We start from the raw sequence: 13325 nt of genomic DNA, 5'->3' as shown, positions 1-13325 counted from the left end.
GCCGTGTTCAAAATTAAGGGAATTAACAGGGAAAACGCACCTTTCTAACCCTCCTTTTTCTGTCCCCTGACTGACGAATCAACCCGAAACTTTTAATGTTCAACAAGAATCAACAGCACACTTTTTTTTGGAAAATGTAATTAAGATTTGTCAAATGCCTCTAAAGATATAGCCAAGTCAAACATGCTTTTTCTATGGAAACAAGGTCTTAACTATAAGTACCTACTATTGTGTGTGTGTGTATATATATATATATATATACACATACATATATACACACACATTTGTATACACACACACAAACATATATATATATATATATATATATATATATATATATATATATATTCACAAACAAACATATACATACATACATACTTGTATATCACTGCATTGTGGGATAAAGGAATGTGCTGTAAAGCCCTGCCTGGTAATGGTAATAGAAAAGGCTTGTAAATGTAAAAGTGTTGTAATGACAATTGGGTAAAGGCATGTAGGGTAAAACCCTGCGTTTTAAAGTCCGATATTGTGTCCTGACCTGAATACCACAGAGTCTTCATATCAGTTAGTCCGGAGCCTTTTCAACTGATAACAGAAAGTGAGGCAATGGGTGCGCCATAAATCTTAAAATCAAATATCATTTAATTATGATCAAGTTCGTAATGCCTTAAACGGCAATTTTTGAGTATCAGTTTTGTAAACATTTAAGTTTATCCCCCCCAAAATAATTTGTTATGAACCTGATTTGAGGACGCACATTCTTGCGCTGCCTATTTATTATTGGGCCTTTACAAAATGAAACCCAGCAGCCTATTGTGAAACACGTATACTATTATCAAAAAAATGGCATCTGAGATTAGCGATTTACGGTTTGTGATTTTAAAGCTGGTCTTCTAGGATGCCTTAATACTTTGGATAAAAGGACAACTCATTATGTGAGTAGTTTGTAAAGCTTTTTAAAAATGAAATGTTTAACCCAGCGATCGTGGGAGTTATTTTTGTAAACTACCGTCTCCTTGTGATAGAAGGAAATGATTCTGTATCATACAGAACAAGGCAGATATTGCAGCTTTTCTTGGTTTTTTCAAAATACTCAGTTAATCACAAGTTATTGTAAGCAGGATTCGTAAACTGTTGAAAAGTCACCACATATGTTGCTACAGGACAACATATTTGTTCTGGGCAAATGCAGTTTGTAAAGCAGAACAACAGATTTGTAATAAAGAATACAGGCATTTTTTTCATTTACTATTTTGCTGATATTTATATATACCACCTACATTGTTTGCTGGTTTATATGTCATCATTAAGGAATTTTATTTCAAATACAATAAACGAGTAAATCGGTAAAACAACCACAAAATTAGCTGAATTGTCTTCTGCACGTGCTTTTTAGTGGGGGCGACAAAGTACATGAATCATTATTTTTATTCCAGTGACTCAAATTGTATGTACAGAAGACCCCACCAGGATCAGGATGGCCTCCCTGCTCAGCCTGACGCTTCGCTTCCAGGCCTAGCATTACACAGCTGCTTGATACTACAGGGAGTGCAGAATTATTAGGCAAGTTGTATTTTTGAGGATTAATTTTATTATTGGACAACAACCATGTTCTCAATGAACCCAAAAAACTCATTAATATCAAAGCTGAATATTTTTGGAACTAGTTTTTAGTTTGTTTTTAGTTTTAGCTATGTTAGGGGGATATCTGTGTGTGCAGGTGACTATTACTGTGCATAATTATTAGGCAACTTAACAAAAAAAAAAATATACCCATTTCAATTATTTATTATTACCAGTGAAACCAATATAACATCTCAACATTCACAAATATAAATTTCTGACATTCAAAAACAAAACAAAAACAAATCAGTGACCAATATAGCCACCTTTCTTTGCAAGGACACTCAAAAGCCTGCCATCCATGGATTCTGTCAGTGTTTTGATCTGTTCACCATCAACATTGCGTGCAGCAGCAACCACAGCCTCCCAGACACTGTTCAGAGAGGTGTACTGTTTTCCCTCCTTGTAAATCTCACATTTGATGATGGACCACAGGTTCTCAATGGGGTTCAGATCAGGTGAACAAGGAGGCCATGTCATTAGATTTCCTTCTTTTATACCCTTTCTTGCCAGCCACGCTGTGGAGTACTTGGACGCGTGTGATGGAGCATTGTCCTGCATGAAAATCATGTTTTTCTTGAAGGATGCAGACTTCTTCCTGTACCACTGCTTGAAGAAGGTGTCTTCCAGGAACTGGCAGTAGTACTGGGAGTTGAGCTTGACTCCATCCTCAACCCGAAAAGGCCCCACAAACTCATCTTTGATGATACCAGCCCAAACCAGTACTCCACCTCCACCTTGCTGGCGTCTGAGTCGGACTGGAGTTCTCTGCCCTTTACCAATCCAGCCACGGGCCCATCCATCTGGCCCATCAAGACTCACTCTCATTTCATCAGTCCATAAAACCTTAGAAAAATCAGTCTTGAGATATTTCTTGGCCCAGTCTTGACGTTTCAGCTTGTGTGTCTTGTTCAGTGGTGGTCGTCTTTCAGCCTTTCTTACCTTGGCCATGTCTCTGAGTATTGCACACCTTGTGCTTTTGGGCACTCCAGTGATGTTGCAGCTCTGAAATATGGCCAAACTGGTGGCAAGTGGCATTGTGGCAGCTGCACGCTTGACTTTTCTCAGTTCATGGGCAGTTATTTTGTGCCTTGGTTTTTCCACACGCTTCTTGCGACCCTGTTGACTATTTTGAATGAAACGCTTGATTGTTCGATGATCACGCTTCAGAAGCTTTGCAATTTTAAGAGTGCTGCATCCCTCTGCAAGATATCTCACTATTTTTGACTTTTCTGAGCCTGTCAAGTCCTTCTTTTGACCCATTTTGCCAAAGGAAAGGAAGTTGCCTAATAATTATGCACACCTGATATAGGGTGTTGATGTCATTAGACCACACCCCTTCTCATTACAGAGATGCACATCACCTAATATGCTTAATTGGTAGTAGGCTTTCGAGCCTATACAGCTTGGAGTAAGACAACATGCATAAAGAGGATGATGTGGTCAAAATACTCATTTGCCTAATAATTCTGCACTCCCTGTATACACATTGCACCATTCCATGCCAGAGCAGAGAGACGGGTCACCTAATGCGGACCACAGACACATACACAAGATATGATGCAACAAGGGGTGCGACCATAGTGGTCAGACAGCTCCAGGCACATCTATACATTTCTGACTCCTTGAGAATCACAATTCACACCCAATTTCATGAAAGTGATGGCCCTCTTCACCATGTAGAATGGCTTACGGCAGAGAGTTAAAGAGCACAGTTTTCTTAGTGGTTAGAAAAAACAGAAGCTTCTGATAAGATGGTCTACTAGATAAAAATGGAACGTCTGGGCCTTGTTGAATTGGGCCGCAACGTGACAACACATGGGTGCCCTAAGAGTAGTGAACATCCTGTGACCTCCACCCACCTCACTATTCCCCTAATAAAAACGTTCTGATGCTAATGATACTCATGTATATTAATTGGTGACCAACATTTTTAATTGTTGCTTTACTTCAATGCAAAAAAGGGTAAATCATATTCTCTTGCCAAAGTTGATAGGCATCCCAGCTGTTCCCGGTCTGCCCTGCTGAATACTCACTCTTATCAGTCCAGTAAGATCCCTGGGGTCATACTATATGAGTTACTGAAAACTGTCTTTCCTGGCACAAATTAGAGCACTATAAGCTGCTTTCTTCTGCCTTGAAGGGTTAGCACCAACACTTCTACCTGCAAGCTTTCCAGACCTGTAAAATTATTTCAATAAGTGTGGCTTAGTTTTGCATTTCCATCAAAAAGAGAAGACATTTGCAGTCTTTGCTAGTACAATTTGCTGCTTCTAAATATATTGTTAAAGGAGTTCATGCCTACCTGTCAACAGCTAAATTGTAGTATTCCATACCCTACTTTTTGTAACAAAGGTTTCAAGTGAGTTTATAAAAAAAAAAATGTAATAACATAAAATTGAAAAAACAAAACATTTTAGATTACAACACTGGAGAATGTGCTGTAAGGTTTGAGCAAGAGGTTAAAGTAATAACAGAAAGCTTAAACTTTTCCTTTCAGCTGGGAAGGACACAACAAATAAGACCTAGATCTCTTTTTTATCATCTAACTACCATCTTTCGGTCAATGATTATATTGAATAAAAACTCCTCTCTTTAATCGATGGGTAAGTTCTTCCTACAGATTTCCATGATTTAATGTCAAAACAAAAAGAACAGTGGCCCAAACATTTTCGTAGGAGCTCCCACTAGTGCTGCCAAAAGTCTTGATTGCCAATTAGGAAAACTGCCTAGAATGAGTGATTGTCACACCTCTTTCTTGCTCTACCCTACTCTCTTCCTCTCTCATTATTTCACTCATAAAGGTTCTGTTTCATCTAGGATTTTCCCCCTTGTCTTTCATTTCTGTTCTTTCTTTCTCCCTGTGTATTCATTATCTCTGTTGCTCTGGGTCTAAGTCTAATCATGAAAATCCGAATTCTGGTTCATTAAAATTAGTGCCAGTGCATACCAATGGCAACCATCGGCACAACCAAAGCATCGCTGACAACACCATAATTCCTTTTTAACTTTGAAATGAAATCGGATTTTGAATACGTCTAGATTGTGGATTATTTTAGAAAATAGTTTTTACAGTCTTGCAAAGTAAATATGCTCTCTCTAGTGTCACACACGGACAAAAGTGGATCAACTGAAATATTTATTTATATATGATGCCCTGCATGAGGCAACCTGACGTGTTTGGCTCAGCAACCTCTCCACAAAAATCTGCTACACAGTCCACCCATTCGGTCTTAACACTAATTTGTACCAATATTTACATAGCAAAATATTTATTTTTCAAAGAAATGCTCAAATATAACCTTGGTTTACATAAAACGCACCATTTGCTTAGCAATCATTTTTTTCCTGTTGCTGCACTACAACCCCATAATGACTCTAATCCCTGTTATGTTATGCTATCAGTGTTTTTTATAGCGCACCAATCACCAGTGAGTGCATCCAGGCGCTCAGCAGCAGCTGTTTGAGGCCAGTCCTGGGGGCATAGTCAAAAAGTCAGGTCTTCAGCTTCTTGCAAAAATCAAGAAGAGAGGTTAAAAGCATTATAGGAGTCCTTCACACCCCTGAGATCTTACATTGGTTCTTGTTGTTCCTCCACTCATATTTTTTAATGAAATCGAACCTCCTGATGAATCGTACATCTCCTGTCAATGGCTTATGATTCCTTTCTTTGATCCACTATGGCCACGCTTTTAGAGTCCTCTGATTTCCGTTTACTCTTTTCCTCTTATCGTCGACTAACAATTTCCCAACACGTTCTTGTCCCATTCCTAAATATCATGAGTACTGGGCACACCCTAAAGATAGGCAGCCCACTGCTTGCCTAAAAGAAAAAAGTGTAACCCCTTCACCCTGCATGTGTGCTGTAAGGACTGCCCAGACTAAGAAGCTTCCTGTTTAGTCCTTCTCCCCTGCGAGACAGTTAGCCTATGGATCGTACCTCAGAATGTGGTTTCCCGATTATCTTTGTAGCCCCCGTTTGGGTGCTTTTCCCCTTGTGTTCTTTCTGCCTGTAGTTTGTTTCTGCTGTATGTTTTGTTCCTCCCTTTGACTGGTTTGCGGTGCACCTGCTGAACTTGTGGCTCGGACACATCTGGCAGCAGTTTTACCATCATTACCAGATGTGCATAATGGGAAATTTTGGTATTCCTTCAAATGTATGCACCTTTCAGGCTCCCCTGCTAGGTTTCTGGCTGCATCTGAAGCTGCTGTCCTCGGCAACACTAGTGGAACCCGTCCATGAGAATGGATTCTTATCTTCCGGCATTTGAAGGCTCTGTGTGTGCCCTCACCATGTGCATCCTGCTGAACATAGTGCACATAGTGCTGAGGTGTGTGCGTCACTGGAGGTCACATGATTGCCGCTTCCCCATTTAATTCTTGTTGCCCGGTTGTTGTTTAGAGTTGTGATGCACTAACATAGGGAGTAAAGACTAAAATGGCTGGGGCATAAATCCCAATTGTAAAATCTTCGCTTAATTAATGTCAACATTTTAATCAGCTATAGCACGGTGTTGCGTGCAGCTTTTCTTGCGCTGGTCCGGTTCAAGTTCTGTTGCAATAGATTTGCCTGATATCCCTGCTGGGTTGCACAATAGGAAATGCAATATGAAATGCTGAGACACCTTAGCTATATTAGAAATATACATTAAACATCTTCACTAGAAAGCACTTAGTTGATTTGTTTTACCACCTCCCTACATCCCGGGTCTAGCACACCCCAGTATAAAGGTGCAGGTGTGGAAGGAAGGTTTGATTGTTTCTGACTAACCAAGTGGATGCTTCTCTCAAGGAGGCGCCTAAAATGACAATACTTAGATGAGTGTCTGCCATAAATCGTTCTAACACATGAAACTTAATTAATTATTATTCTCTCATTGGTCCAACTTGTTTTAACTTTATACATGTAAAGAAAGCTTGCCTTGAAGAACTAATTTAGAGAGGCGGTTTTGCTGTTGCTTGTTTTGAAAATGGTTTCACCTCTCTCACTGTATTTTGTTTCATCCAAACAGTAACGGACAAAGAGCTTCAGATACATTTAATCGTTTCACTTTTTATCTGCCAAACGTTCAACTTAAGCTACAAAGTTGCAATCACATTTGTACTTGGTCACTGGGTCACTGTGTTATGATATTCCCGTTTTCATTTTTAAACTACAATTCGTTTATGGTTTTATTTTGCTAATATTTTACTGATTTGCGGTTACATTTTGTTTTAGCGTCAAAGGACGTACAGGCAGCATTTACACCCAGTATAGTAGTTTTACTAAGCTTTTACGCTTTAGCTTACATTGCTATCACACTGCAAATAGGTTTATTTAAAAGTCCGTCGCAGTGTTATCATAACTAAATGTTTAATAATTTATTGAATTACGCATATGATGTTAAGACCTCCTATAAGATCAAAAATACTAATGTTAACATTAAGCATTGTGCATCGACTATTACCTGGTGGTGCACATGCCTTTTGCTGTGCAGATCCTATCAACCAGTTGCAAAAAAAAAAATAATGCAACAAAAAGTGGGCGCTCCAGAAGGCGGGAACCTATTGCCAGCATGAGCCCTCGTCTCTCATTTGTGTACAGGTGGAACCTGATTTTCCTGCGGATTCCCCAAGAAAATTAGGTTCCACTCCTTCGTATCCCCAGTTGAGCATGATATACCTGTACTACAGAGCTGGCACTGCGAGGACACACACGGACCAGTGTATGCAGAAGGCAGCGGCGTGATGCCCTGAGATCCATACATATGGTGGTGGGGTCAGAATGGAATCTACCGATAATCGGTGAGAACAGAAACAAAGATCCACAATCCAACCTCATAACATTTGTAAAAGAAAGATTATTTTTGGTGTTTGATAGCAGGACCAGACAGGACCAGACTGATACATGATGGGAGACAAAACACCAATTGGTCCCTTTTCTAATCATGGCAGAAATGGAATACTTAGAGCAATATTTAAATGATGGCTTTTTTCCCAAGAGTTTTCACCAGCGAAAGAAAAATAGCACGCACCTTGTCAAATGTATTTTTCAGTTATAAGGGTTGGGAGGTTATAAACAGCCTTCTGTTCACTGATTTTTGCTTATGCAGAAGTACAAATTCATAATTTAAAAGGAACACTTTTACAGTTGCCTGGGAAACCAACCCTAGCAAGCAATTTACCTCAAATTCATATTGTAGCTAACAAGCAAGAATGACTACCCCGTATATATTTTTGGTAAAGAAAAAAAGGCCAAAATGCATATTGGAAAGAAATTTCAACACTTGTGTAGAAACATTATAAATCTTAGAAGCGGTTCTGTGGGGAAGATCTTGTTTACGTTTAATACTGCCACAATATGGAGGAACATTAGCCTTAACTAATACATCTTATTGCCCATTTAGCAAATGTGTCCTCAGTATAAACACTTGATGCAGTGCAGATATATTTATGGTGTCCAATACTTTGTGCTGCATATGTTTAATAATGTATAGTTCTCCCTGCAGTGTTTTTTCTTCTATCGTAAGTGTAAGTGAAGAAAATCAAAATCATACCAATCCAAGTAATGGGTCAGTAACATTTGTTAACACTTGAAAGGATTTAAAGACAATCTTACATCTTGGTGCTCATGGAGAAGTGACAGATTTTAAAGCAAAGTATGTAAGTAAGTGGAGTTTAAAAATATTGTCCCTTATGTATGAAGCTATTTTACGGTCAGTAAGGCTTAGTTTTGTAAAATTAGAGAACTTCAGACCACAAAAAGCCATTTTCCAATTCACCAAACCCAATTTGCGATTCGGTAAAATGTTACTAAATCTTATTGAATTGCTAATTTGTTATGGGAATAAATACCAATTCGATATTTGCAAAGGGCATCTTAAGCGAATCCTTCCAGATGCTGACTCTTTAAGGTAGGTATTAATGTTTGCAAACAGAATTTGGTGACAAAACATTAATATTGTATCACCTCCTTAAAGAACCCCTTCCCATTCATGAATGTTCACAAAAACGTTTTTTTTCCAGGAGACCACTATCAATGCATCCCATTTTCCTTTAAGGAAAACACGCTGCTTATACAAAAAAAGGTTGCTTAATTTAAAATCAATCACAGATATTGTGGTCTGCGGACTCCAGTAAGCCACCATGCCCGTCATTGTAGTTAATTGTAGAGAGTCTCAATTTACAGCCTACCTCATGCATATTAATGCGCTAGGTCGATTGTGACCCACTACAAATCAGTATTTTGAGAACCAACCCACTAATATATAGGTCAGTTCTCAAAATACTAATGGATTCTTCAGAAATGGGTGCGCACATTGCAATCACGTCTAAAGAATCGATTTTGATACATTGCATTTAAGGAATTGCTATTTTAAATCGCTACCTATCTCAATTTCTGACTCCTTAAATCAAGTCTCTATACATGAGTGCCATGTTTTTTTACACCTTAGAGACATTTCTGTGCAATAATGCAGATATTTCTAATTATCTCAGTACCCAGGTACAAATATTATTTTTTCACAGGCACTGCAGAAGATCTCGTTCCATATGTTTAGCTTACATAATTACAGAAGCACTAAATTCAATTTTCCATATGCCTACTAAGATGGTTTCCTAGTTTTTCATGCAAAATGACATGTTGCTTGTTTCTACATGCTAAATAGCAGGTATTTCCAGCTGTCCAGTTTCACATCCCCATAGCTAATATCAGCTTTCACCTGCTCAGTAACGGGTACTTCCAGATTTCAATTAAATAAATATTTGTATTAATGTTCAAGAAACATTAACATTGTCTTTCAAGAATAAAGTCACATAAGTCAGTAAAATCTCTTCATTCGATTATAAAAAATAATATTAATAAACAAATTGTATATAATTTACAATCATATAACAATAAACAGGCTAAAATATGAATAAAAACACATCAGAAATTCACAGAGTTGTGCCAATGTATTGCATTTTAGGAAATGCTCACACTGCAAGACAGACTACCATCTGCTGCCATTCGGAGAAAATAAGAAGCTGGCCTGCACTGATTAAACCTCTGCCTTTTCTAAAATAAGTAATGTAAATATTTGCCTAAAAGGTTTATATATTGTGCAAAACAGGATAAAGTGCAACAGTGTCTGAGGGAAGATATAATCACAAGGGCACACAAGAATACACTTTGAATCGAACTGCCTGCCTCAATTGGAAACTAAGATTACACCTGATGGAACCCAACCAGAACCTGGTTAGGAGCGACTTCTTCCAAGCATTGTTGATCTGTGAGAGGTAGGGCTCTATCACCTGGCAGGCCTTAACCATAATAAAGTCTCACAGAGGGTTTCTCCATTTCCTTCAATTCCCTAGCAGCCACTGCTAATCTCTGGAACTCCTTCTTTATCCAACCCACTTCCCTTTTATTCATTAGTTGTGGGGAAGAAAATAGATCGGTTCGACCCAGACTATTAGCCATATTCCTGATACAATTCAAACTGGTTATTTTCAAATCCAGATCACAGGACAGACAATCTGCAATGATGTACCTGTTAAGCACTGCATGTGTATTCCCCCATACTGAAATCCATAGGAGCATGGGACCTAGCTTTACCCGGTCTTCAACATAGTCTGAGGCAAATTCTTCATGTAGTGCGTAGCACTGCCTATTGGGCCCAACTCCAAGTAAATGCCTACAATTATTATTTTCTCCCCGCTGCTCATATGACAATTCCGGTATTCCCAAATGGGGGTCACAAATGTTAGAACGGGTAGCATTCAAGGTTATATACTTCCAAGAGCAAAATTGGATTGTTGACAACTCTAGATGCAAGGTCAATAACAGCGAGAGCACCGCCTAGAGATACATGGTAATGAATTTCCACTGGCACCAAAAGTTATCGTGGACTCCACTGATTATTTGTTGTTTAATTACCAGTGGAACTGGCCTGCTGTAGGGCTTACCACACACAACCTCTAAATCCAGGTTGTCCATAAATCTGACAAACGCATCGGCAGCTCCCCATAAGCCATTTGCCGTTTTAGATAGTAGAACTGTCCCTTTGCCATGCAGCAGAACCAGCACACCTTTCATTCGCAGCTGGTAAGTCTTTGCACTGGGAGACTAAAAAAAGAAGTGCAGACCATTAATATATAAAAGAAACAAAATTGGAGCTAAAATGCACCCTGGTCGAACAACCCTACAAAAAGGTTAAAATTTCAGTGCACTCACCCTCAATGCCATACCTGACTGAAGCTCTACCTCCATCATGAAGCACCTGTAAAAAATCCACTATAGGATGGGGCAAACCTAGTTTATGTATAATCTCCTAGAGTTTGGTACAGATTACCTTATCAAATGCACTACTGAGAACCATGAATGCAAGATATAATTATAAATAAATAAAGTCACAAAAACTATATATTAGTGTTAAGCCTGATTTACAATATGAAATTCGTTCTCAGTTTGCTTACACTATGGCATACATATCTTAATAAAATACATAAGGCAGAGGTGCGAAAATGGTGGAGTGATGCTTTGTTGTGAAGATGTAGATTAATGGGTAGATAAGGGGTAAATGAGTCACCTTCTTTCTTCTCCTAACTAAAAGCGCCGAGCTACACATATTCCATGAACCGTACCTGCTTCGAATACAGCCTGTACCACCAACATTGCAGGGTTACACCTTTTCACCTGCCTGACACAGTTAATAGCGGAAGCCGATTAAAATAAAATAGCACTTATATACAACCAGATCAGCTCCCATGGGCATTATGCAGCGGAGCAGTAGACCACAAAAGAGGCGTACGTGTAGTGAACTTGAGTTTTACACTTACTCAAGTAAATAGATTAAATAAGCATTATGTGACTAATGGGGATAGCATTCTTGAATAATTGTAATGGAGTTTGAATTTGTTTCATGCTAGGTAAAATGCTCTACCAGTATTAACAAGTCTAATGTCATAATTTTCCACCTTCCTGTGCCCAGAACAAATTCTCCGGTCTGCAAATGCCAATAACTTGCAACACAAGTTGACACACTCCCAATAACTGCCAGCCACCAAATGCTCTGTATCAGAAACGGCTGCTCCTACTTCCTCGACAGAAAGGGATATCGCTAGTGTATACAGGCCCAACTACGGGTGATGCTATTCTCCAACTGGTCCACAAAAATGCAGCCAATATTCACACGACCTGTGGCATGTATTTCAGATTTCTACATACCCACCACAATGTAATCCCAGTTTTAAAGTGTTTTTATAAAAGATAATATATGTTGATTATTCCCAGTAACACTTCCGGTTTCCACATGCTCAATATCCGTGTTAACAGTTACACAGGTCTAATAAACTACTATCAGCTCCTCATCCCCAGTAACCGGTATTACCTGTTTCACAAATGTAAGCATCCATCTGCCCAGTGACATATAATAACAGCTCTCATGTCCAATAATGGTAATTGCCAGCCTCCTCATGCTCTTGGAAACAGGTATTGATAGCTTTATAAAGCTGCCAATAAGAGGTATTGCCAGAATATTTTAGACCATCACCAGGCACTCTCATATTTGGCAATACAAGCACTATTACTAAACACTCTTCTCTTGAATAGCCTTAACATACTGCTGAACCTTTAATGGCGTTCTCTTCCCATCTCAATTTCCAATGTTTTCAGAAATGTGGTGGGCACAGTAAAAAAAAAAGACATCTCCTATGCCTCAATCATACCAATTCACATTTTATCAAGAAGATACTAGGTTTGAACCCAGAAATATTAAGAAGCGCAATAGCTTTGCTGCACTGTGCCTGTTACCAAAGTCCATCACAAGCACCATGAACCACTGAGTGCAGCGACTGTCCCAGTGTTGTTGATGTTCTGAAGCCTTGAGCCGAGCCAAATGTGTTAAGGCTTTAAAATCACAAAACAAAAAACTCACAACTATTCTAGCTCAACTGTTACTCTACAAAGCTCCACCCGAATCACAACTGGATCTTCTTTCCCACACCAGATTTTCTGAGTGTCAGATCACTGGGCCTGGTTTCACATGGTGAAAAGGCCAGACTGTAAAATTGTGTATGGCACAGGCGGGGGCTGCAGGAAAAAGCTCCCCTGCCCGAAGGACCCCATCACACAGGGATGCCTGCCCCCTGCCTAGCTCACACTCAGCCTACAAACTCCTACCCCTCAGCTGCGACCCACGACACTCAACAAGCCCCCTTAAAGCATGTGCTGAATGGGGGCAGAATCATTCTTGCTCTGGGATAATCATTTACACTAGGCAATCCGGAGTGAGCGCGTCATACCCAATTATGGGCAGAAAACCTTGCAATAGCCGGATACAGGTGAGGGGACACCAAAAAAACATATTGTATTTGGGCTACATGGTATCCCTGCATCCAAATCTTGGATATCAAGGCAATCTTCTAAATTATAGCTCGACCTGCAAACTTTCACATGCCAGAAAATATATAAACTAGGCAGTTACAAAACAACTCCAGGAATTCCCAGACGAGAACAATTTATTGGATACGTCACAGAGACGGAACTGGACCAGTACCCATTGTGATGTCGCAAATCCGAGCACAGAGTCGGCAAATGTGTTTTTTTATCGACCTACCAGGAGCCTTGCATAAGACTAACTAGACTATCCTCCCGAAACAACTGTGCCTCGCTGAAGCTAGGATCCCAGCATTCCTTTCGATTCAATCTAGTTGGAGCAATGGACATTTACAACAGTTCTTTG

At 39.4% G+C, this 13325-nt stretch overlaps 1 protein-coding gene across 3 annotated transcripts in view; it reads right to left on the bottom strand.

Annotated features, from left to right (window-relative positions):
• HYCC1 (hyccin PI4KA lipid kinase complex subunit 1) overlaps window positions 1–13325 on the bottom strand; it is a 361690-nt gene that overhangs the window by 151109 nt on the left and 197256 nt on the right. The gene's annotated exons all lie outside the window — the stretch shown is intronic.

The sequence above is a fragment of the Pleurodeles waltl genome, chromosome 10 (genome assembly GCF_031143425.1).
Source record: "Pleurodeles waltl isolate 20211129_DDA chromosome 10, aPleWal1.hap1.20221129, whole genome shotgun sequence".
NCBI classification, from domain to species: Eukaryota; Metazoa; Chordata; class Amphibia; order Caudata; family Salamandridae; genus Pleurodeles; species Pleurodeles waltl.
The sequence above is the reverse complement of the archived record's forward strand: the minus strand, read 5'-3'. Positions and strand labels throughout refer to the sequence as shown.